The 27474-nt window shown below is 37.8% G+C and overlaps 1 long non-coding RNA gene and 1 pseudogene across 1 annotated transcript; one reads left to right on the top strand and one right to left on the bottom strand.

The window, feature by feature from the left end:
• Positions 1-1536: 1536 nt before the first annotated feature.
• Positions 1537-7971, bottom strand: LOC124227899 (uncharacterized). Its single transcript, XR_006885583.1, has 3 exons — positions 7894-7971; positions 5274-5332; positions 1537-1637 (listed from the first exon to the last, which is right to left on the bottom strand). It is a non-coding gene; the product is annotated as an uncharacterized LOC124227899 (long non-coding RNA).
• An 11383-nt stretch (positions 7972-19354) lies between these two features.
• The window catches only part of LOC124227861 (isoleucine--tRNA ligase, mitochondrial-like), a 70065-nt pseudogene continuing 61945 nt past the window's right edge, over positions 19355-27474 (top strand).

The raw sequence follows: 27474 nt of genomic DNA, 5'->3' as shown, positions 1-27474 counted from the left end.
TCAGGGTCCAAATGAGGTCTGCATACTGTAAATAGGAGCCGTCTTTTTGTCTCTTTTAGCCTGCATATTCTCTCTCTTCTCTCTCTCTCTCTCTGTCTCCAATATATTTGTTGAGGAAACCCTATTATTTATGCTTTACATTTTCCTACAGTCTGGGATTGCTTGTTTTATCCCATAAAGTCATTTAGCATATTCTCGTTTTGCTGTGTTTCCTGTAAATTGGTGCTTGAACATGTAGACTTCGTCCAGTTTAGGTTTGATATTTTGCTAAAACTGCATGATGGATGGTATAATCTTCCGGTCAGAGGCACATATTGTCTGGCAGCCTCTCTTTCAGCAATAGTCTAATGTCCAAATCCATCAGTTCCCTAGGCGAGCAAAATGGTGACTTTTGATCAATCCTTCCTCATCTATTAACTGTTATATTTCCATAAAGAGAAACTGCCCCTTTTCATACTTAGTCCAGTTTAGCTTAGATAGAAAAGCAAGATATCGTCTTGTTTCTCTCCCTTTATTTACCAGTTTTCAAACCAAGTGCTAGTTTACTAGCATCCAAAGACGTCGTTCCAAATCCCCTGACTGAACTTCATGTGAATGTAAATTTCTTCTTACTCAACCCACCAAGTTTGTACGGTGACTAAACAAAACACAATCACTGTCTTTAGAAGAGCTGAACACTGGAAAATTATACGTATAATTCTGGGAAACTAAAGCCAGGAACAATTAGCCTGGAAATTGCTTTGGTGGGTTTGATAGGCTGGAATATTTCCAACTTCCTGAAACCACATTCGTTTACATTTCAAACAATATTTAAGAATAATACAGACATATTTAATATGCAAGTTTGACCAGCCTAGATTATTTCAAGTTGGTATAAAAGTGCTATTAACTCAGGTCTAAGGTTAAAAGAGGTCAAAATTTAACCCTACATTTGGGTCAAAATGTTTAAACCATTCTTCCATATAATGACAGTAACACACTTAAGGCTTGAAAATAGTTTTTTTGGTTACACAGACTAGAAATGCAAGTTTTCCTTTTAGAACATAAGTCAATGTGGACCCTAGGACAGGATGCAGTCTATGCCAAGCAGAGGCTCTCAAGAAATAACGAGGATTCAATGCCATATTGATATTGTGATTGAGTCCCTGTTTATGAAGATGTGTGCCTGTGGAGCGGGGAGAGGGGACTGCTAACTACACAGTCAAACAGCTCTAGACACTTTCTGCTCTGGTGCAAGCACAGAACTCCGGTTGAGGAGAGACAAGGAAAGGAGAGGGGAAATGTCAAACTGATGTGACTCTCCACAGGATGAAATGAAAGATGGGTTTGGCCAACGATTGACAGATGTGGTCCATGCCTCTCAAGTACCGTGAAAGTAAGCTTCCTTATTTACACTGTGAAAATACTTTAGGATTTCATGTTGACAAAACTCACGGGGCAGGAAACTAACTTCCACGCGTTGTCCTTGTTGTGATTTTAGCTATAAACAAACAAATGAACAGAAACGAAAACAAGAGATAAATCTTTCAGCTTTGTAATTGCCATGAAACGCCTCTGGAATGACAGTGTGGTCCTCTCCCTTATCTCTTCCTTCCTCCTTTCCACTTCCCTTCCTCCTTCATCACTGCAGCACGTGCCTTCAAGAAAGATAAAGATAAGGAGCAGAAATGAAGATATAGAACTCAAAAATTCCCACTGGTTTTGAACAATAGCACTTCCAATGTACTCTAAAAAACTTCTTTGTTATCTGATGAGACGTAATCTTATAGCCAGCAAGAGGAAATAATACAAATCTGTGAGATTTTTACAACACTTTAATTTAAAATTGTCCAAACCCTTTGGTCCTTTCCTCCCAGATGAGATGGGCAGGATTTGAGTTCCTCAGACTCCTTTTCTAAAGCACAGCCCTTACGCATCATGTGTAAGACGTAAGGCATCCTCTAAGAACTGTTAAATTTGTTCCCCGTCCCCCACATATGTGCCCCTTAAAAGTCTCCGATGACATGAGGCCTTGTGGGGACTACAGATGCCCTGGCAGTAAATCAGGAACCACCTAGTCATATGGATAATTGTAGCATGTAACAAGTCTGAAAAAGATGGATCAAGGAGGTTTTCTACCATGCAAACTTATAGCATTTGGTGGCCTATTTAATATCATTGTTGCAGGTCGCATGGGTTATTGGGTTAATTTTGCTGTTTTGGATTTGTAGAAAATACCGTCAATGATATGCTAGGAGGCAATGGTCTGTACCCTAACTACACGTTAGAATCTCCCGGAGTGCTTTTAAGATATACTGATGCCCACCCAAGACCAATTAAGTCTGAACCTCTGAGGATGACGCTTGTAAATTGCTACTTAAAAAAAAATCCCTCGGCAAATGTGATGTGTAATCAAAGTTGGAAAGTATGGCCTTAAAGGGAAAAAGACCAGAAATAAGTATAATCCTTGAAAGCACCGGCAACGCGTGGCAGCTCCAGATCTTCTTGGTTTCTTCTTTAATAACATTTTATTCTCTTCTACCCTATTCTGTTTTTAGCCTATTTGCGGCTAGATTTTTCTTTCTCTAGTAAAAAAATAACTGGTTTTTGAATGTCTTTCAGCATTCTAGTTTTGAACAGCTCCACTAACTTGAAGTGAAGTATTTGAAGTAGGTAAGAGTGGCTTGTGTTCATTGTAACGCATCGGCACAGAATTGGAAGCACATAAATAACTGCTTGGCTTTCCCCATTACAGTCTCACGCTGGCAAATCCAAATTTATGGAACACTTTTATCTAGTAGGTGACAAAATCACTTTGTCATGATGGCCTTTTTGTTGTTGAAAAAGCAACTAGTACAAACTGGGGAGCCTTAGGTGAGCTCGAAGCTCAGCTTCAGTGCTTAGAATCGGTGCATGCCGTAACACACCTATAGAACTGAATCCCTGTGGAACTGATGCAAAACCACTAAAATTAAAAGTTTCGTTTTTTATATTTCCTTTTTTAAAAACATATTCTCGATATATGGAAACTACAGAGAACTTTCCTGAAGGCTGTTTGAGCATCCATTTTCATTTGATAATAGCACTTTAAGATAGTGTATCAATGCAATGGAAAATTCCATTTGCAAAAAGCATGACGAACTAAGAGTGTTGACACATTGTTATGTTATGACTAACAATGTGCCCTCGATAGGTGACTGACTAATGAGGAGCATCATTGACGGCCATATGTTGGCATCCTCGTCCAAAATCAAGTTTTAATGTGACTTTCCTCCCTCAGTTCCTGGCTGACCTTGGCTCTGGATAATGCTTGCTGCTGGAGGGTCTTTTATTTTTTTCCACAATCCCTGATTTACCAGATTCTAGGTTCCTGGTGGACCATAATTATTATAACTACAGGAGTATCTGTAATACATTCAAGAGGCAGTATTTTACTGCATTCTCAAGCTGCTCTTTAACGTTATTTAGCATTTGGGTCCGGAAATTTACTTTTTTCTTATAAACATTCAGTTATATGTAGTATTGAGTAAATTTATTCATAATTAGTTGTTACAGAAAAGTGTCATCGAGTTTTTAACAATACACATTTACAGTAACAATACAGCAGTCCCCCCTTATCAGAGGTCTCAGTTACCTGTGGTCAACTGCAGTCAAAGATATTAAATGGAAAATTCCAGAAATAATTCATAAATTTTAAGTCATGTGCTGTTCTGAGTAGCATGATGAAATCTTGCGCAGTCCCACTCCACCTGCCCAGGACATGAGTCATCCCTTTGTCCAGTGTATCCACTGTATCCACTACCTGCCCATCAGTCACTGTCTTGGTTATCAGATTGACTGTCATGGCATCACAGTGCTTGTATCCCAATAACCTCTATTTTACTTAACGTCTCCATTGCTCAAGAGTACTGACACTGGCAATTCTGATATGCCAAAGAGAAGCAGTGAAGTGCCTCCTTTGAGTGAAAAGAACTTAGTATATAGGGTCTGGTACTACCCACAGTTTCATGCATCTTCTGGGGGTCTTGGAACATATCCCCCATGGGTAGGGAGCACTACTGTATGAGGCAAACACTAAAAAACTTGTGGAGGCCAGCAGACAAGGATTTCCTCAACATCTTTCTCCTTCTGAGATGAAACACAGATATTGTGGCATAGGTCTTTTTGGTGTTTTCTGAAATTTTTTTTTGAAGATTGGCACCTGAGCTAACATCTGTTTCTAATCTTTTTTTTTTCTTCTTCTTCTTCTCCATAAAGAGCCCCCAGTACATAGTTGTATATTTTAGTTGCAGGTCCTTCTGGTTGTGCTATGTGGGATGCCGCCTCAGCATGGCCTGATCAACGGCGCCATGTCCATGCCCAGGATCTGAATCGGCGAAACCCTGGGCCACCAATGCAGAGCACGTGAACCTAACCACTTAGCCACGGGGCTGGCCCCTGTTTCCCTAAATATTTTTAAGAGGAGTTGCCACTGTTAGAACTATGGATAGCATTTCCTTTTGAGATTGAAAATATATTGATAGGTCAGTAACAAAGGCAAATTTTAGTGACTCACGAGCATCTTTGCTGTTGAGGTAGCTTGTTTAAAGCTTTAGCAGAGCAATAGGGTCTTTACAGTTGTTAGCCATCTTAGAAGTCCTATAGTAAAACCACTTTTCTATAAAGATATTAACTGTAGGAGTTATTTCAAAGTCATAACTAATGAGACTTGTAATGGCTGTTGACCTCAGGTCTGCTGAGTCAGGGCTTTGTCCATGTTCCTTTGGGTTACACTGTTGAACTGGTTCTCAGTCCTGGCTGTACTTTAAAACCACTGGAGGAGCTTCTAGAAAGTAGTTATGCCTGCACCTCAGCCTCACCCAACTGAAATGGAATCACAGGCCATGGCTTGGAATCTATATTTTCTAAAAGACTTCCCCAACTGATTCTAATGCATAGTGGTGATGGAGACCTCTGTATTATGAACATTTCACACCACATTGTCTCTTCCATGGAAGATGAAACGCTCACCTGAATGGTGATTCTATCTGATATGCTTGTATCTCTAAATAGATTGGCCATCCACAGATGAATGGGTAAGGAAAATGTGGAATATATATGGTATAATATATATATTATATGTGATATATATAAAATGTGATACATACATAAATATATAAATGGGATATTATTCAGCCATATAAAGAAGGAAATCCTGCCTTTTGTGACAACATGGATGGACTTTGAGAGCATTATGCTAAGCGAAATAAGTCAGGGGAGAAAGACACATATTGTATGATCTCACTTATACATACCTGGAATCTAGAAAAGCTGGACTCATAGACACAGAGAGTAGAATGGTGGTTGCCAGGGCCTGAAGGGTGGGGAAGACAAGGAAATGTTGGTCAAAGAGTCTAAACTTCCGGGTATAAGATAAATAAGTTCTGGGGATCTAATGTACAGTATGGTGACTATAGTTAATAATAGTGTATCATATATTTGAAAGTTGCTAAGATAGTAAATCTTAAAAGTTATCATCACACACAAAAAATAGAAGATAACCAAATGTGGTGATGGAGGTATTAACTAACCTTACTGTAATAATCATTTTGAAATATATATGTGTATCAAATCAACACACAGTACATCTTAAACTTACACAGTGTTACATGTCAATTATATCTCAATAAAGCTGAGAAAAAAATGGGTAGATTGACCAATGCCACCAACAAAAATCTTAAAGCCTGGAGCACAGCAAGCTTCTTTGCGGAACGCTCTGTGTGGTTCGCTTCAAGATAGAGTAGAAGCATTTCAGCTGATGAATCTCACAGCAAAGGAGGATGACTGGCTTCAAACTTGTCAGTATGCTGCAAAACTTGATTTAATGTCAGGATCTGTTCGATTCCAGAGTATAGGACATGCCAATTGCTTAGTCATTTGCTTTGTGAGTGCTATTGAAAAGCTTTATTTTTTTTCAACAATGTCACTTCTCCATCACCAGAAGATGTTGCAGATGAGTAGAACTTTTTAATGTAGTCCTTTTATTGCTTCAGAACCTGTGATTTGTTGCTGCCATCATAAATCACTGAAGCATGTAATTGCAAGAATGGAGAGAGAAGGAGCAGAGAGAAACACAAAGGGAAAACCAACACAAAAAATGCATCATATTGAGTCACAGCCCTTCACAGCACCCAGAATAAACTTTGTTTTTCTGCGGAGAAATCATTCCTCATCTCTATATTTCCATTAGATATTTTTCATGCTTAAGTGTGATTTAATGATTCCAACCTCTGAGAATTTAGGCACTGCCAAAAATGGCATGTCTGCAATCTTATTTCTTGGTCTTGTAGATGGCAAACTCTCTTAAGAAAAATTTCCCTTGCCTTTTTTCATCATCAAAAGGTAGAAATGAAGCATTAGTTTTATAAATGATGACCAATAATACAAATGAATGAACAATTTATGATTTAAGGATTTTCTTAACTCTTTAAAGTTTATTTTCATTTTGCATATTGTAATCCCTCACTAAAACAGTCATTTATCTAGAGATCATTTCAAATATTAGAATATGATTTCCGGATTCCAAAACTAGTGAAATTTTCGCTTCTGACTTCTTTTATAAATAATTGTCTCTGATAACCTTAAATAAGGTATTCAGAGAATATTTATTGAACATCTATTAGGTGTAAAAATTATGATAATCTCTGGAAGGTACATAAGAGCACCTTCCAAAGTTCCCCATCGAGTAGCAATAATGGACAGACGTAGAAGGACGGGCAATGTATCAACCATGACACCATGCAGTGTGGGTGTCCTTTGAGGATAGTATATTAGATCCTGACACCTCAGATTAGCAGTTGACAAATTGTGAGATGGAGATCAATATTTGCATCAATAAATATTTTCTTGTTTATTTGTTCACTCAACAAACATTTGAGTTCTAAGCCTTGTGTTAGGGGTACGATGATATATAATGCTTGTTGCCTTGTCTATAACAGCTCTGAGTCCTCTGGGAGAGGCAGACACTAAGAGGAAATCTACTACATGATATGTTTATGGCAGTCACAGAGTTAGACATAAAGAACAGGGAGAACGCTCAGTTGTTGCAACCCTATGAGACAAGGCAACCTTCTTGGTTCTTGTTTAACTGAATTGTATGTTGACATTTGTTGAAAACTATATATAAGCATCTTCATAAAAATAAATCTCACCTATGTTTCGGGAAAAAATGGGTTGAATATGAGACCAGATTTTAATGTCTAAATGTGGCCTTCTTTCCCAATCTTCAAACCTTGGCTCCTTTGTGAATAACTATAACCCTTGAATGTTGATTGAACACTATGAACAAGTTAAAGCAGCAAGAGCTAATGTGGTCGTATATTTTAGTCCTTGGCTTTCTGGAGCAGCTCTCCCTCCCTCCCTCTGTTCTCTCTCTCCTTCTCTCTCTCTATCACACACACACACACACACACACGCACACACACAAAAAAAAACCCAAAGACTTGTCGAAGGACTCTGGAAACCCTGGCCTTCCTGCTCATTGTCCTGCAATCAAGACTGAGGTAGAAGGGAATATTATAGTAAATGATGGGAGTTATGGAGAAATAAAGTTAAGGACAGACCATTCAGAAGCTGTGTCATGTTCTAAGCAGAGCCCCAACTGACACAATACCTCAGTAAAAATACTGGCACAGTTACAAAAACGTGAAATTTCTAAAAAATAAATAAATACAACAATAAATATAGGAAATCATCTTTAAAAAAACAAAAAAGTATAGGAATTTGTCTTTAAAAAAACAAAAATTGATAGTAGCTCATTGGAAAGAAGTATAAGGGAAAGTTGAGTTTGTTGAGCTGTGGAAACAAAGGAAAAAGTGTGCAGGGATTGGAGAGCACCACACAATAACATCTTCCTGGACGGAGCCCGTGACTGACCTGAGCCCAGAAGATGGAGTGACCGGGGTCCTGGACATTCTGCACTTTCATGGCTTGTTTGGTTCAGCTCGATTGGAATGCTTTCTGTTCAGCTGCTGTAGGACAAAATCCTAAGTGGAAAGAAAACACATGCAAACCAAGCCAATGTCCACCTCGCTTTGACATCGCTCCCAGATTTTTTATGTGTGTGAGCTGATTGGTGTATCAAAAACTGTTGTGCCAGGAGGTCTATTTTTGCATTGCTCTCCTGCCTAGACACTTCGGTTACACTGACCCTCTTCACTCTGCTTCTGTACATCTTGGTGAATCTTATGAACTTCCCAGCAATCTGATCCTGCCTGCTTCATGTCCCTGCCCTTTTTGGATAGTTTGATTTTTGTAAGAGAGATTGTGGTACATGTTTAAATCAGATGAACTCTTTAGAAGTGAGGTTGTAAGCCCTTTCTTTTCTTTTCTTTTCTTTTTTTTTAGGAACATTAGCCCTGAGCTAACATCCACTGCCGATCCTCCTCTTTTTGCTGAGGAAGATTGGCCCTGAGCTAACATCTTACCCATCTTCCTTTACTTTATATGTGGGATGCCTGCCACAGCATGGCTTGATAAGCAGTGTGTAGCTCCGTGCCCAGGATCCGAACCCAGGAACCCCGGACTACCAAAGTGGAACATGCAAACTTAACTCCTACACCACTGGCCAGCCCCATGTAAGCCCTTTCTTAATGCTAATAACTCTATTTAATATAAAGGAAAGTAATGGGAGATTTCTTTCCTTTTCTGCTTCATAAAGAAATCAGTATTTTTAGTTTTTTATAGCATAAAAATCAGAGTATTAACAAGCATTCAGAGACATCAAAATTACACAGTCTTCTGACTTTAGCATTTAATTTGTTAGGAAAGCCTCCTGATTTTGGAACCAATGTTATCAGTAGATGAAGACAGCATGTTTTGTTCTCATGTACCGATTGCCCTGTGCCTAATTCTGTGGCAGGAACTTTTATAGGCAAAGGAACAGGGAGTTGGTAGTGGGTTGTGGGTGAGTAATTTTCAGTAATATTAAGCAACATGATAATTATCAACCAAATGATTCTAGGAGGTAAATAAAGCACAATTTAGCTCAAAGAGCTGAATATTTGGGAGTTAGTGGAGTGTTTGGGGCCTTGGAGTATTGAATACTTTCCTTCATGGTCTTCCTCAATTTGCAAGTGTGTAAGAAGGTATTGTCAGTATTCTGTGGTGTTATGCTTCGAAGTGTCCAAAAAAAGAAAAACAAAAATAAAAACCGCATCGTGATCAGATGGCCAAATACAGTCAGTGCCGCCAATCTATGGCATCATCGTAAGTTGCTCCAGCTCCATCATGCTCAGTCATCTGAAGAGTTCTGCTTATTCTTTTCTTCCTTCGCCTTGGATAAGCATAGACTCATGTTTCACTAATCCAGGATACTAGGAACGTTCTTCAGGCTGACTCGTTTCAACTATTATCTTGATTCTTACAACAATAGATTTTACTCATTTAATACTTTATCTTTGAAAAGGGAAAACAATTTGTGGTTTAAAATAAAAATCCTGATTCCTGGCATGGTTCAACATCCGCAAGTCAATCAACGTGATTCACTACATTAACAAAATGAGAAACAAATACCACATGATCATCTCAATAGATGCAGAGAAAGCATTCGACAAGATCCAACATCCATTTATGATAAAAACCCTCAATAAAATAGGTATAGAAGGAAAGTACCTCAACATAATAAAGGCCATATATGACAAACCCACAGCCAACATCATACTCAACGGACAAAAACTGAAACCCATCCCTCTCAGAACAGGAACAAGACAAGAGTGCCCACTTTCACCACTCTTATTCAACATAGTACTGGAGGTTTTGGCCAGAACAATTCGGCAGGAAAAAAGAAATAAAAGGAATCCAAATAGACAATGAAGAAGTAAAACTCTCGCTGTTTGTAGACGACATGATCTTATATGTAGAAAACCCCAAAGAATCCATAGAAAAACTATTAGAAATAATCAACAACTACAGCAAAGTTGCAGGGTATAAAATCTACATACATAAATCAGTAGCATTTCTATATGCTAACAATGAACTAACAGAAAAAGATCTCAAGAACTCAATCCCATTCATGATTGCAACAAAAAGAATAAAATATCTTGGGATAAATTTAACCAAGGAAGTGAAAGATCTATACGATGAAAACTACAAGACCTTCTTGAAAGAAATCGACAATGACATAAAGAGATGGAAAGACATTCCATGCACATGGATTGGAAGAATAAACATAGTTAAAATGTCCACACTACCTAAAGCAATCTACAGATTCAACGCTATCCCAATCAGAATTCCAATGTCATTCTTTACAGAAATTGAACAAAGAATCCTAAAATTCATATGGGGCCACAAAAGACCCCGAATAGCTAAAGCAATCCTGAGAAAGAAGAACAAAGCTGGAGGCATCACAATCCCTGACTTCAAAACATACTACAAAGTTACAGTAATCAAAACAGCATGATACTGGTACAAAAGCAGATGCACAGATCAATGGAACAGAATTGAAAGCCCAGAAATAAAACCACACATCTATGGACAGCTAATCTTTGACAAAGGAGCAGAGGGCCTACAATGGAGAAAAGAAAGTCTCTTCAACAAATGGTTCTGGGAAAACTGGACAGCCACATGTAAAAGAATGAAAATCAACCATTCTTTTTCACCATTTACTAAAATAAACTCAAAATGGATCAAAGACCTAAAGATTAGGCCTGAAACAATAAGTCTTCTAGAAGAGAATATCGGCAGTACACTCTTTGACATCAGCTTCAAAAGAGTCTTTTCGGACACCATAACCCCTCACATGAGGGAAACAATAGAAAGAATAAACAAATGAGACTTCATCAGACTAAAGAGCTTCTTCAAGGCAAGGGAAAACAGGATTGAAACAAAAAAACAGCCCACTAAGTTGGGAAAAAATATTTCCAAGTTATTTATCCGACAAAGGGTTAATCTCCATAATATACAAAGAACTCACACAACTCAACAATAAAAAATCAAACAACCCAATTACAAAATGGGCAGGGGACATGAACAGATATTTCTCCAAAGAAGATATACGGATGGCCAATAGACACAAGAAAAGATGCTCATCATCACTAATCATCAGGGAAATGCAAATCAAAACTACACTAAGATATCACCTTACACCTGTTAGAATGGCAAAAATATCAAAACCAAGAGTGACAAATGCTGGAGAGGCTGTGGAGAAAAAGGAACCCTCGTACACTGTTGGTGGGAATGCAAACTGGTGCAGCCACTATGGAAAACAGTATGGAGATTCCTCAAAAAGTTAAGAATAGAAATACCTTATGACCCAGCCATCCCACTACTGGATATCTATCCTAAGAACCTGAAATCAGCAATTCCAAAAGTTCCATGCACCCCTATGTTCATTGCAGCATTATTCACAATAGCCAAGTCATGGAACCAACCTAAGTGCCCAGCAACTGATGATTGGATAAAGAAGATGTGGTATATATATATACAATGGAATACTACTCAGCCATAAAAAAGGACAAAGTTATCCCATTCACAACAACATGGATAAACCTTGAGGGTATTATGTTGAGTGAAATAAGCCAGACAGAGAAAGACGAACTCTGTATGGCTCCACTCATAGGTGGTAGTTAACATATGGACAAAGAGAACTGATCGGTGGTTACCAGGGGAAAGGGGAGTGGGGGGAGGGCGCTAGGGGTGAAGTGGTGTACCTACAACATGACTAATAATGATGTACAACTGTAATTTCACAAGGTTGTCAACTATCATAACTTTAATAATAATAACAAAAAAAAATCCTGATTCCTTTCCACTCTTCACTCTGCTGAAATGACGCGTTTTCAAAGAGCGAGCCAATATGGTGTCAATGAACCCTCACTTACACGGCTGATGTGTACAGGCTGCAAACTGTACAGTCAAACACTTAGGTCATTGTCACTGTGCTCATAGAGGTTTTATTGCTTCCTGTAGTAGCCTTGTCCACACAGTAACAATCCACCAACTAGGAAAAGGTTTTCTGACTTCCCAAGGCTTGATCTTTCCTTAGTTTATAGCAAGATTTTTATATTTTACTACCCAATTTTGTGACATTCATTTTCTGGAATTTTCGAATACTTTCATCAGCTACTTTTCTGTTAAGGCAAGAGACGTTAAATTCACCTCATGTTTCAGAAGTGGTTGTAACCTTTTATTAGCTTAGAGGCTCTTTACAAGATTTGATTTTTTAAAAAAAGTCCAAGCAATATGTAGAGTGACAAGTGTCTAAGTCTTCTCGTCTCGCTCCATCATCTCTCTGCAGTTGTAAAATGTTACAAAACATCATATGAGTGAAGACTTAGTCAGCATGTAATGAAGACCATTGTTAAACACCACAAAAAAATCACTAAAGGACATCGAAAAGTTTTATTCTCTGGTCTTTCTATTTTTTAAAATGTCTGAATTAGCTTCAGTTTCACAACTCTACTATCCAGAAGCAGAAAAGAGTAGCCCAATTTGCTCTTTCTCTCAGCAATTTCTCCGTGTACCAGAACATTCTCATCACCATAATATTCTGCCTTAACATTATCCATCTTTAAAATTTAAAAACGATGAAATTTCCCTTGACCTTGCATTTCTTTTTTTAATTTCTTTGCAGTTATTCTCCATTTCTTGGCTCCCCTTCGAAGAGACTCCTTAAAGGAACTGCCTTTACACACTTCTTCCCATCCTATTTTCTTCTCACCCTGTTGAAAAAGGCTACCCTTCCCTCCCTCGCCTCTGAAAATTCTTGAAAAGTTCCTGTCCTTTTCTTACATATCTTTGCAACTTTGGTAGTTTGACTATTCCCTTCTTTTTGAAATATGTACGTTTGTTTCTAGACTCGCTTTGTTTTCTTCCTATTTTGCTGGCTTTTTCACTAGCTACTTTTCTATCAGGGCTTTTTCTTGGTTCTTCTCTTTTCTGTATTTATGTTCTTGCCTTAGTGAGCTCACTCAGTTTTATCACTTTCAATAACATCTATATGCTGCTGTCCCTCATATTTGTATCTTCTGCATGAGTATCAAACTTTTTTCTCAAAGTCTTCATTTGAATGTTCCATTGCATCTCAACTATCACATTTCCACAATGGAGCATTTAGTTTTCAACACTCAAATCTGCTCTCTCCAGGAGTCCTCATTTCCATGTTCTTCCAGTTCCTCAGGAAAGATATCTAGGTAGGAATTGTTATTCACTCCTGCCTCTTCCTCACATCTCATATCCAGTTCATCAGGTAAGTGCTTGTAGATTCCTGCCATAGATACATAGCCCAAATCTGACCATACCTTTTCCTATCCACTGCTACAGTGCTAAGACAAGTAGCATTATCTGTCGCATCAACTCCTGCAATAGCCTCCTCATCAAGATCCTGTCTCAATTCTGCCCCTCTAGAGTCCATCCTCAACTCTGCAGCCACAGTGATCTTTCTAGAATATAAATGTTTTTTCTGCTTGAGACACGTCACTAATATCCCAACATTCTCAGGATAAAATCTGAGTGTCTTGCCACGACCTAAAATATTCAAAATGATTTGAAATTTATAGAACTCTGAATAGAACGTATATTCCATTCTAGAGTGCCTTTTATAACATGCTGTTTTGTCTGTCTGGACCATCCTTTCTTTCTTTCATAAGCCCAGGATAATATTTTAAAGGTATCAAATAGTGTGTGCATTTTTGTCTAGGTAGTGCATGTTTTCCTTGCTCTTCTCTGCTTTTCCTCTACCTCTCCCCATATACACTCCTTTATTCAAGCAACCAGGCCATTCTGTATCCACTGATGAAGACAAATAACAGGAAAGAGCAGAAATGAGAGACCCCATCCTCCCCTCCCCCCACTGACTATAAAACTTCCCTAGGACGGAATGAGGAGGAGAGATGGAGGGAAAAGGTGATGAGAGCAGCATAGAGATTAGTGGGCCCTGGAGGGATAGAAGTGGACAGTGTCATTCTTCCATCTGGTCACAAATGAACACCTTGCCCCTTGAATAACCTGAGACTTTCTTCAGTCCCTGTCTTTCTCACTCCATGTGGATAATGTCTTCTGCAAATAAAAAAAAGTCGGGGCCTGAACAGCAAGTGCGCTGGTGGCTGTGATGGAGGAAGACTGTGGGGACCACCAGTTGCACTTGAACTTGTTGAGAGCTAAACAGAACCCATGCTAAACCTCCCTTAGGTCAGTGATTTCTTGCCTCCATAATCTACGGGTGCTTGTCCAGAGTACTGTTGATTTATAAATCTGGGTGCAACCTAGGTGTCATTATTTGACATAATAACAGCTCCATACTAGACACAGGTAGATATCTCTTCACTCTTTAGTACCATTCAAGAATGGGCATCAGTTCTGAGGCATCCCATATGGTGTTGGAATGTCTACCAGCAGCAAATTGCCTCAAGCATAATCTATGTAAGTCTGCCAGGGAATTGACCCAAATAGGATTTTTCAAAAACTAGGCAAAGAGGAAGGGCCATGGAAAGCAACCTGCAAACCTAACTGCCTTTTCCTCAAGTTTAATCTTCTCGAAATATGCTCTTATAACTGTTTTCTTAGGTTTTCATTGCTTGCTATTTTCTTTTTTACTGTTCTTCATTATGGATTATATTTAGAGGAGACAAGCAGACACAGAAAAACTCAATTCATGATGAAAATTCCAAATCCTCAGGTGACTGTGGTGAGAGACAGTTTGATGTTTCAAGAGGAATATTATGGGATAATTATTCTTTGTCTATGGTAAAAGTATATGTAAAAAACCAGTCTTGATGCCAGCTCCTGTCACTAAAATTACTATAATCAGAAATAATCTCTGGAGCACTGCATTCTCAGTAAATTAAATTATAATTAATAGATTTCAACTTGATGTCCTTCACCTTTTTGAAACGTGATTTTAAATTGTCAATCATCGTATATACTGGAAGGCAATTCTGTACTCTTGACATTTGCATTGTCTCATATTTTTCTATATTAAGAAACATGTACATTCATACATATTGGCATATTCACACACACACACACACACACACACACACACACACACAACTTATCCCGTAAAACTTATCTAATAAGAAGTCGATGGCAATGTCCACATGTAAATAAATCTTGAAAATCCAATTCTACTTTCTACAGATGTTTTGATGTTACAAATAAGCACAAATATTGCTGACACTGACACCTAAGATGATATTTTACTTTGCATTTTAAAAGGAATGTTTGTCTACTCTTTGTAGGATAAAAATGGATGTTGGGCCATACAGATTGTGTTCTATTTGAGTGTGTAACGTCAGCCCTCTCTGAGGTGATGAGTGGTGTTTGACATCAGGAATTCCTAATCTTCCATCAGCTATCTATCCCCAGCTGGGCTCCCGAGGAAGACGACACACTAACGACGCTCCAGGCAGATTGGACACTGCTTGTTAAGCCAGGCTGCTGGCAGCAAGTCCCCACCAGGGACCTGTCTGCTGATATAGACTGGACCGTGTGTGTGCAGTGAAGGCATCTTTTGTTTTTTCTGTGTAAGGTGTAAATCAGACGGAGAAACAGATCTAGTGCTTCTTGTCTCCCATTTTAGTGTCGCTTTCTGAATTTTAATCCCCTAAATGTGACAGGCAAAAGCAAGGATAGCTGGTATGAAACTCAGTCTATAAACTCAGTTGGGGAGGAACTGTAACTTTATTCTACCAAACTTACACTTCAATTTGATTTTGAGGTCCTATTTTCACGGATGTTGGAAACTCAATCTTTCCACCAATTTAATGTCACTCAGGTGGCATCTAAAGTTCCAGGGGACTTACGTAGTGCCAAGTCACGAGACGAGGTGATTTGATCCCTATGATCATAATGTACCCTTTCTGGCTGAGCCTAGTCTTTGGCTGACTCTCAGGTCCTTGCTGACCGCACAGAATCTTTAGATTCACAGCTTGTCAGTGCCATTTTATGCAACTTTGGTATTCCTGGAGGATACTCTTGCTGGTTAGTGCAACACTAGCCCAAAGGAGATTAGGTGCTGATGCCCAAAGTCTCTCCCCTCTTCCATCCTACAACCAAGAGCAGAAATCCTTCTATTGTTCCTGTTATATGAAGCACATGGAGTGGAGGACTATGGGGGAGATGGCTGCATGTCTATGCTTATCTGCACAGACGTTAACAGTGAGGTCACTTCTTCTCTAGGATCCTTTATCTCAAGCCCTAAGCGGGCGAAGGCTATGTGCAGAAGTTTTCTTTGCTCTTCCTAAACTTATTAGGGTTTTATTCCTGCTTCCGTCCCTGTCCCCACATTTCATCCCTTGAAGGGGGCAAAGCACAGGGCTCCTTGCCAAGGATCCTTCAGCAGAAACAGGAGGCTTCCTGCTCTTCATCCCAGAATTCAGCCTGATCATCCGAAGTATATAGCCTTTTGAAAGTCAACATGGTAATTGATTCATTTTTCCTTTGCATCACGTGTTCCTTGAAGGGTAAGCATTGAATGCTTCAGTTATCTTGCAGAAAGGCAAGGGCGCTGTGTGAAATACATTAGTTAATACTTCAAAGTATAAGCAGAGGAAAGGAAATAAAATAAAACAAAGATAACATAAGATAGCTTAAAGAAATGTAGCTGAAGTCAAGTCTTTCACGGCCAGCCGCACTTTTGCATAACTAGTTCCACTTGTGGTGTAACCTGAACTAACTAGACCCAGTCACAATGGCAGAAAGAGAACCAATAACAAAGAAAGGTTCAAGAAGAACAAAGAGAACATACCACTTTGGAGAAGAAAATCACCAAAGACTGATACCATTTATACTCCCTTTTTTATTTCCACTAAAATTCCTTTCCCAACATGGCCCCATAGTGGAAAACCTTCTCCTTGAAGGTAGAACGATGACAGAATTAGAAAGGAAAATCCAATTCTCCTCCTCAGGAAGAAAGTATTATTCTTGAACAGGTAAGTTCAAAGGGTGCTTTCTGGCAAGATCACAAGAACTATAATATCTAAGTTTTCTGAGCTTCTGCTGGTGTTTTATCCATTTCTTATCCTGCAAACTGAAAGAACTGAGGTAAGTGAAACAAAAACTAGTGTAGGATACACTAAAAATACCTAGTCGCCTTGATTCACACAGTTTGCTAAGACAGATTTAACACATTCAAATTATATTAAAAAATACTTTGCTCTAAACTAACTACTTCTTTAACATTGGGAGAACTCATCAAACTGTCCTCTGGGCCTGCGTTCTCTGATCTGTACAACAAAGAAAATAATGATGAAAAGTCCACGTGTTTTTTATGGATTAAGTAGGATAATAAACGTCATTGGTTGGTAGAGTACCCAGCTAAATTAAGCACTGAATGAATGTGGCCATTGTTCCTTTTATTAATTGCACTATTATCTTTGGAAATTCTTCCCAGATTTCTGTGTGGATTCCTCTTCCTTTCCCTACCCCTCCCATGTCAGCATTTTGAAGGCATCTGTTCTTAATACTTTCAACTAGTATCTGTAGATCAATGGCTTAGGCATATAGCACCAGTCTACACCTCTCCTCTTACTTTCAGATGCTTCGATCCAGTTTTCTAATTAGCTCCACCAGATGAGCAGCAGTCACTCCAAACTCAAACTGTCTTAACTGAATCAACATTCTCTAAAACCTCTTTTATCTCCAGATCTGATATGCAGTCATGTGTCTCTTGACAATGGGGAGGTGTTCTGAGAAATGCGTCGTTAGGCGATTTCATCATTGTCAGAACATCATAGAGTGTGCTTACACAAACCTAGGTGGCATGGCCTGCTATACACCTAGGCTATCTGGTACGAATCTTATGGGACCAATATCATATATACTGTCCATCATCGACCGAAACTTCGTTATACAGCACATGACTGAACTATTGAATGATGTCACCCTTCATTTGGGGTTTCACTTGATCTTTTCTTCTCTTATTTGCCACCTCATATAGGCCACCAAGGCCTGAAGTTCTAAATCAAAAACATCTTTACGCCCACTGTCGCTGCCTTGGTTCAGGACGCTATCATCTCTTACCTGTTCTATTTCACTTGGTACCTATCTGGATCCCTGTGTTATGAAGACAACCTCTAATGCATTCTACATATAGCAGCCATAGATGAGTCAAAAATATGAATGTGCTTATCATTCCTCTGAAAATCCTCAGTGATTCTACAGAATAAAGTCAAACTCTGCCTCTTCATGATGTAATCCAGCCGCACTCTCCTGGCTCCTCAATTGCTTTGGTGCTGCTAACATGCCACCATGCACTGTATACCAGGCAACCTGCAAGTCCACACGTGCAGGATGGTATTTTATGCTTTTATTCCTTGTCATATCCTTGAAGTCCTTTTTCCTGCCTTGTCTGCTGGCAAACGCTCACTTACCATCTTTCCTCCCTCCAAATCTGCTTTGGACTTGTCTTCCTTGAAGTACGTGGGTCCCGATTGGTTCTTTTCATTGGCAAAGAATGCTTTGTCATTAGCATTCCCTTTTTGTGCTCCTCCTATACTCAGCTGAATCTTCAGCCATGGTACCAACCAGTGGACCTGTCGCTCCTTCTCTAGGTAGCAGTGATGTGACTGGGGGGTTGAGTCTGACTGATGGGAGGGTCCTGATGGGTCTAAGTCAACAATGAGAGCCTTTTTCTTTTTGCCCCTGATTGTTTCAGGGAAAGACTGGCCTAAGAGATTCGGGGACTTTGAAATTCAGAAGAGGTTTTCCTGGGAGCTTCTAGGAAATAAATTTTCTTACTTTTAAGAGAGAGACATGGAGATCTGGGTTTGCTATTTCACTGAATGTGAAAGAGGAAGTAAGTTGCCGGCAACAATCGGAGGACAAAGGGGCCACATGACAGAGGGCAGAACTAAGAGAAAAACCAAGGCATACGACAGAAGTTCAATTGAATTGTTCCCCAATACTGCTGTGCCTCTAGACTTTTAGTTATGTGAACCCATACTAAGTTATTGTTACAGCAGTTTGAATTTGGATGCTTCTGAATGCAAGTAACCAGAAAAACCCAACTGAAAGAACCTGCAACAATTTCCTGTATTATTTAGTTAAACATCTGTCTTCCCTTTCTATTTACTTGAAGGCAAGAATTCTATCTACTTTATTTGTGTCACTCCAAGTCCTAGCTTTGATCTTGGGAAATGGTACTTAGTCAAAAAGGGTTTGATCATTGAAGGAAGTAATTTGCTGGATGCCTGTTCTGTTTCAGGAATTATAGGAGGCTTTTTCACATATATTATCTCATTTAATTTTCATAAGTAATTTGATTGTGAAGGAGATATAAGAAATTTGGTATGAATACTAATTATCATGAAATGTATTCAGAAATGTCTGTATCCATCTGACGACATGCAGATCAGTACCCACAAATTTTATTTTCCTTGGTTGACATGTATGGGACAAGATGACTTCAGGGAGGACACTGAAGTGTAGAGATCCAGGACCATCGATGAGAATGAGACTAAATGATGCCCCAGCCAGGCCTATGATATTGCAACAAACCCTGGAGACCGCAGTGGGCACCGGCATGGAAACAGAAGGAGCTGTTGATGCAAGAGACTCCACAGAACCTCAGGTCACATATAGTGAAATTTTCGGATATGGGTAACAAAGACCTACACTTCTAGAAGAAGGACATTTGCCCCATTCTGTGAAATGCACAGCATGACTCTAGCATAGTAAAAATGCATTTAAAAGTGAGAACAAGTACAGCCCCCGGGCAGAGAATCAGAGTTCCCAACAAGGCCCAGCACCATCAGGAAACGTGAATTCACAGGGAGCGGACCTTCACAAAGGGCTCTGAAGAAGGAATGGAAGATTGGTCAGGACTGCATGTGAGATGTCCACAAGAATTCTCTCTAAGTTCTAGGGTAACGCTTTGCAGTAATGTGCTTGGAGAAAATTTGCCAGAGGAATTTCACTTATATCTGTTCAGATAAAATTTTTTTGGATATCCACAGACTGATGAATCTGGGGAAAATAAAGTTATGCTTGGTAGACAGTGTTTAATAAATTACCACTCAGGTTTTAGTTTTTGCAAGGTAGTTTGTAAGAACAACGAGGTAGGTTAGTCTTTGAAATATCAAAGAGCAGTGGTATGGCCAAGACATCATTTAAAGTATATGATGATATGCCACTCACACTCACCGGGAGGGCATGACACAGGGTCGTGAATACCAGGAGGTGGGGACCATCTGGGAACACCTCAGAGTCTGCTCACCATAATTATTATTGAAACATTTCCCTATGTAAAAGAATCCTGGAGTTATAGATCACTTATTAGTTTAACAGTTTCCAAGACAAAAATTCTACTTTTGCAGAATAACATGCCTAATTCACAAATTATCCTCTTTATTTCAAATTATTTTATCTTTGAAGATTTGGTGCTTTCATATGCTATCTCTTGATCATATCCAAAATACACTGGTAATACTCTATTGAGGATTCCACACCCCTGACACACACACACACACGCTCACACACACGCACCTGACATCATTAATCGTTTCAAGTTTTATAGTAGATGAGTCCTTCCAACCAGATATTCTCTCTCATGATCTTACTTGTATTTGTCCAATATTAGTGATTCTGTGGTTTTAGGATTGGAAAATGGCATCTTGCCTCAACTATCACTTCACAAATAGAAAGAATCAATGATAACTATTTATAATGACAGTTTGCAATCATTTGAGTACAATCGGAATATATCATTTCCAAAGTAACACATTTTATAACATTCATCATTCATGATTCTTTGCTTCCCGGGGAGCAATAAAAGATAACAGAGTGAAGGACAAAGATGGGATGTGATGAAAGGCCTCAATAAAGTTAAGATTTGTCCTCTCTTTGTTCTAGAGAAGTGGTTCTCAAAGTGTGGTCTGATAATGCATGGCGTTTCAGAGACCATTTAGGGTCTGCAATGTCAAAACTATTTCCATTATAATACAAAGATGTTATTGGCCTTTTACACTACCTTTTTCTTTGAGTTTATAGTGATGTTTTCCAGAGGCTATATAACACATAATGATACCATTTCTTTGATGGCTTTGTCTTCTTGTGTTTTGAATATTTCTCAATTTTAATCTCTAATACATTGAATATTAATAGATACAACTAGTGCTGTGCTGTTGACTGTTTAGAAACAAAGTATTTGGGCCAAAAAAACCAAACCCTGATTCGTAGTGTTCACTGATTTTCTGTGATGTGGATACCCCATGATGGTCACCTTCAAGCTACCAAAGTGATGTCACTGAACACAAAGATGAAGGAGTCACACACAGTCAGCTCTTGTGATCCAGTGTGAGCTGACCTCAATGCATCGCTGGATATCACCCAAATAAACAAGCTCTTTGGGGTCAATTATTTTTTAAAGTGTAAAGAGGTCCTGAGAAGAAAAAGGTTGAGGACCAGTAATCTATCACTTGTCCCACATGTGTCTCACTGGTGGACTTGGTGTAGGCAAAGTTTTCCAGGTACAACAGCCAACCATTTTCACGATTTTGCTTTCTCCTTTGGACTGTGATCCTTCACTAAAACCCACAAATTTAATTAAGCCTCACTTATAAAGCAAGAAAATGTTCCTTCTACTGTGGTCCCCAGGCACTTGTTACCTGTCTCAAATACAACAGATAATATTGAATATATATGTGACAGTGTCATTTTCTCACCAAATAGTTATCTGGGATTTCATTGTTCCTTTGTATCTGCTCTGCTTTATCTACTAAATGAATTAATGAATAAATGAATGATAAGTATAAATTAATATTGTATGACTTTTGAAACATTTACATTTTAAAAGAGAAACCAAGATGAGGATAACCCATTCTGCATGGGAAGTAGTGAAACTGTTATTAATAGGGAACTTATAGTTTTTAAAGTTGAACTGGCTGTCTGGCATTAGATATATTTATAGGAAACATTACATGATTTTTACAAGTTAGCAAAATTCAGAAATTGAGTTTTGCTACCTTATTTTTTTCTGATATTAAGAGAAAGCTAATAGTTTATTGGCATTAAATAAAAAATAATGAAGAGGTGGGAGGAAAATTTTGGAGGTGATGGATACGTTTATGGCATGGATAATGGTGATGGTTTTACTGGTGTGTACTAATCTCCAAATTCATCAAATTTTATACATTAAATATGTACAGCTTTTTGCATGTTAATCATATCTCAATAGAGTACTTTTAAAAAAGGAAAATAGGGGCCAGCCCCGTGGCAGAGTGGTTAGGTTTGCGCGCTCTGCTTCGGGGGCCAGGGCTCTCGCTGGTTCGGATCCTGGGTACGGACATGGCACCGCCTGTCATACCATTCTGGGGCGGTGCCCACATAGCACAACCAGAGGCACTCACAACTAAGATATACAACTGTGTACTGGGAGGCTTTTGAGAGAAGAAAAGAAAGAAGAAGAAGATTGGCAACAATTGTTAGCTCAGGTGCCAATTTTTAAAAAAAAAAATTAAATACTCTATCTCAATAATGCATAACAGCACACATTATTCCTAATAATTTATGGTATTATATTAACTGACTGCATGTGTAACTACCTTTTGTGAATTTGCTAGACGATTTAGTTCTTTCATAGATTTTTGGTCTTTCTTTGTAATGATTCAGTTTTTACCCTGAGAGAACATAGCTGAAATAGACAGGAAGAAGTAAGAGCAGAGAAAAATATGTAAAAGAATGTTTTAATAACAGTACAACAGATCCTCTTTGTAATGGAAATCCTAGGATAGAAATGTCAATGTTTTGTTCATGTTTTTCTAAATCAACTCTTAAACTACAACAAAGTAGCCAGGTATGATATACCTTGCTAGAATTTAAGAAATTCACATTTAGTTCTCTGGCTTAAAAGATTAGGTCTTCTTTAGACTTAGGCATCTTACTCAACCTCTTTGAGTCTATATTGCTATTCACAAATAGATATATCCTTCCACATCATAATTCATCAAGCATGGCTCTTCATTCTCTGGGAACTGTTTTGACATTGAGAATAGTTTTTAAGACATGAATGTAATTACTGGGTGAATTTCTCAGCTAATGCATAAAGATGCAGCTAATTCATATTAATGGAAGAACCACCCAAAGTAGATAAAGATCATTCTCATCTAGTATCCAAAAGGTATTTTCTAGAACATTGATTTGAGAAATTAGACATAGGTATTAGATAGATATAATTGTGGTCAAATGTATTTGAGGACGTCTCGATTAAATTAAGGTTAGCAAATTGCTGAAAAGGTCAGAACAATGATTGTATTACTCTGTGAATCTTCATGGGAAAGTGTTGTATATATAATGTTGTTTTCCAATTTTTTGACTGTGAAATACAGTTTTCACAGAATATCCTGCAGGAACACACTTTAAGAGCCTTCTTTGTATATATGTTCCAAGTGGGATATTGTAAGAGTGAATGTGGGCATTATGATAGTTAAATAATATTATTTTGAAATATTAATTGGTTAACCCACAAATTTGTTTTTATTGGTAGACCTATAAAATTATTCTATTCCATAATGATTTTTAAAAATAATACCATTAATAAAATATGAAAAGAATGAATATTCATGCACATTGTAGCAAAAATAACCTCTCATTTTTACTGATTATTTGAACTTTTAAAAGCAAGTGGAACAGAGGCCAGCCCAGTGGCATAACAAAGTGGCTGTGATTTACAGCAGTTAAGTTCACGTATTCCGCTTCAGTGGCCCAGGGTTTATGGTTTTGGATCCTGGGCACTGACCTACACACCGCTCATCAGGCCATGCTGAGATGGCGTCCCACATAAAATAGAGCAAGACCTGCACAGACGTTAGCTTAGCAACAATCTTCCTCGAGCAAAAAGAGGAAGATTGGAAAGAGATGTTAGCTCAGGGCCAATCTTCCTCACACACACACAAAAAAAGTGGAGCAACTATTCTTCATACATTGTCATATTTGATCAGTTTCTTAGCTGTATTTTTCTTGAATATCATTGGCTTTTTCATAAATGTATTTTTAATATGGTTTCATTATTTTTAGGTTTTTCATGAAATTTCAAAAAAATTTCATAATTACATTTTATGATTAATATATTCAAAATTGTTGAATCTTTGGTTCTTTTCTATGAATGATAATATTTCTAATTAAGAAAACAATTTCTTTATAGGTGCCTTGTAAAATCAGAGCAAACTCTGCCAAAAGTAATATGTTAAATTTCTAATTTTACTTTATAGTTAATATGTAAATACATAGGCCAAATGTTTTCCCAAGTACTCTTTTTCTCACCATTTTGAGTACTTGATCTTGATAATTTTTTTAAACAAATCTCGTTAAATAAATTTTCTCTATTTGTAACTCTTTTTGAATGTTATGCCAAATAGAGAGGCTAAAAAATCGTAGATTTTCTCAATTTTATCTATTTCTAGTAGAGATGATCAATTTTTACACTTAAAAATAGGCGTTCCATCAGATTTTCTTCTCAAAAATCAATATATTCCAAAGCACAACTGTAGAATTTCAAAATGAAATGTGCATTCTGATTCAGAACTCATCATTTAATCTGTTCAGTTCTCTGCTTCTGAATCTTTTACTATTTTCAAATATCTTTTCTTTATTGAATTTGCTAAAAGCTTCAAAAACTGGAGTTGTTTATCTTTGTCACTCTCTTTGTGGGTTACTGTACAAATTTTCAATTCATTTTGAACAAATGCAAGTAAAATTTAGAAGGCATAAAAATTTAATACCTCATAGAACATTTTTGACTTACAAAATAACTTCTCAAAGGTTCATGCATGTCTATGTTCTCAATGATGAAAAGGAGAAAAGAGAGACAAATCATAGCAGAACTCTCTTTCTGGAGTTTTTTGTTTTGGGTCTCAACTTCATTTTGCAGTTTGCTTCTATAGTTTATACTGTAAGAACGTGCGAAATATGTGTAATTTTTCATGTAGTGGTTTCTGTTTCAATTGTTAGATTATTACAGATTTTTGGCATGTGATCAGGAGTTTTATGTACATTCAATTTATTAAGAATATTCTTCAGGCTATGAAGCTGGATTTGCCGAATTTTTTGTTTATATTATCAATGAAAACAATTTTATCTCCACTGTAAAGCTTTCTAATTATTACAGACACATATTTATAATAATATTAGACATTTATCTTAAATAGAATGAAATTCCAAAAGACATCTTTGATTTAATTAATTTGATGAAAAAAACTAACAATTTTTGGTATTAAATAAATTGATTTTCTATTTGAAGCATCTAATAACACTGATATAAAATTTGCATCATCTAAATGTTTATGTTCCTTTTCTGCTAATGAAGCCATCATATTAATAGCAACTGCTTCATAATTTTGTACATGCATAAGTAAATGGGCCAAATGAACTTAAAAAACAGTCGTTTAATCTAAATGAAAATCCTATTTCACAGAGTATCATTAAATATGAATTCCACGGCTGTGCTTAAATTCTCACCTTTAGAAATAATCTTCTTAAAATATTTAGTAACTTTACAATAAGATGCTAATGGTTCCTCAGTAAATTTTGTCTTCTGGTGCTCTGTAATGCCACTATGCTTCTCCCCTCCCTCCTTCGTGTGTGTTAAATGTGTTAAATCATAAGAGTTTAGGCAAATTACGTGTTCATTACCAACTTTATTTGGAAATACAATTTCTGTATTTTTTAAATTCAGTGTGCACTTTTTAGGCTCATAGTTGTATAAAAAGTTTATTACAAAATAAAAACATTAATGAAAAATAGAATAAATTTTAGATGTTAGCCATGGAATAAATGACAAAACCTCTGTCGCAAGACATGTCATCTATAGTTTACAAGACCTAGGATGGGACTGCTCAGCGTTTATTGCTCATGCACACAACACACTTCCCACTGACCCCACAGACAAGGGGTGTGCATCTCACAGGCGGCCGTGGACCACAGCACAACTGGCTGGCATAGCAAACAGTGGCACTGAGCACTTTTCCAGCCTCCACTGCAGGCCCCACCATATTAGCTTTTCCTAACTGGTTATGTTGAAGGGCATTTTATCAGCCATTCTTGAAAGGGAGGAGTTAGTTATGATGCTAAATCTAGATAAGATCAAGAAAAGTAAAGCCCGTTACCTCTTCCAGGCTTTCCCATTTAACTGTGTAAACTGAGGACTGTTACTGCAAAGACATTTCACCTGCTATTAGACAAGATCTTGGGGGAACCTGGATACACAAAATGGCGGCTCCTCAAGGATATCCGGAAAGTAGAAGGTTAACATGCTGGTCTGCAATCTGTATTTTCTCTCAAGTAGGGGAAACATCCACAAGAGAGAAAGAAGTTGGCCCTGTCAAATCTCCTTGTAAACATGGTAATGTAGTCCTACTGGCAAACAAAATAATGGTTTTTGCTGGAAAGTCTTTATCTTTGGAATGCTTTTAACTGAATGCACCTCATCTATCTGGGAGTGCTTATGGTAAACAAACCTGGAATCTACAGATTTATGGGGTACGGCTCCCTGAGAAATGTCACAGAAGATATGCAATTATATGAGGAGGAATGGAGATGTTTCCTGAACAAAATGGCTTCTTCCGTGAAAGATACTGTATACTTGGTGCCAGAGTGCATCCTGCTGCAGCAAGAAAGGACCAGGGAGCTGCAATGGAGAACCTAGACCCTTCTTGTTGTGCCAGTGCCTTGCAGTTGCTTATATCCTCAGAATTGTGGGTAAATCTTTATGCTAAATAAAATGTTGGATTTATGTAAGTCCTATTGGAAAATACAATCCTTTATGTTATCACACCATCTCAGAATATACTATTGCAACTATTAATTATGACACTTTCTTAAAAAAAAACATGAACAAAGACTGAACTGGATGGGACTATGGGACAGCAGGCGTAAACCAGAATTGTTCCCTGTCTGTACCTGGAGGAGTGCGTAAATCTAATTTGGTATCAGTACACATTTTATTTTAAATAGAATAGAATGGAGTAGAATAAAATAGAACAGAATCAAACAGAAAAGAAAATATCAGGGCACACCTGCCTATGTAAGTTTAGGTATTTTTTCCTTTTAATTTTGTTTTGGTTATTTGTAAGTGTGTGTATGTGTGTGTGTGAGAGAGAGAGTATGACATAATGTGAAATGTGTCTATGACTGAGGGTCATGGTAAAAAAAAAGAAAAAAAAAGGAATACCATGGCTTCTGTTATGAGACAATATGCCAGAATCTTAGGCAGCCTGTGTTGAAAGTACATTTTTTGATAATTTGAGAACCATACTCTTGCTTTGTATGGCAGCTGCTGTGCTATCATGTAGTAGAAATGTTTTAAGTGGATAGACTTTGGGAAGGAAGTTTGCAAGGCTGACCTCAGACCTTGAGACTTGACATTCAAATCTGAAATTGAGCCTTGAGGCTTCAGATTAATTTCTGACTGGCAAAAATACAACTTATTTTTTTTAAAGTCACTGTAAAACTATAGAAAATTTTTAAATATCAAACAGCTTTACCAAATGACAATTTGAGCGCAAATAAATCATTCACACGTGAAAT

Source organism: Equus quagga, chromosome 16 (genome assembly GCF_021613505.1).
Source record: "Equus quagga isolate Etosha38 chromosome 16, UCLA_HA_Equagga_1.0, whole genome shotgun sequence".
Classification (NCBI taxonomy): Eukaryota; Metazoa; Chordata; class Mammalia; order Perissodactyla; family Equidae; genus Equus; species Equus quagga.
Note: the sequence above shows the minus strand (reverse complement) of the source record. Positions and strands in the feature narration are given on the sequence as shown.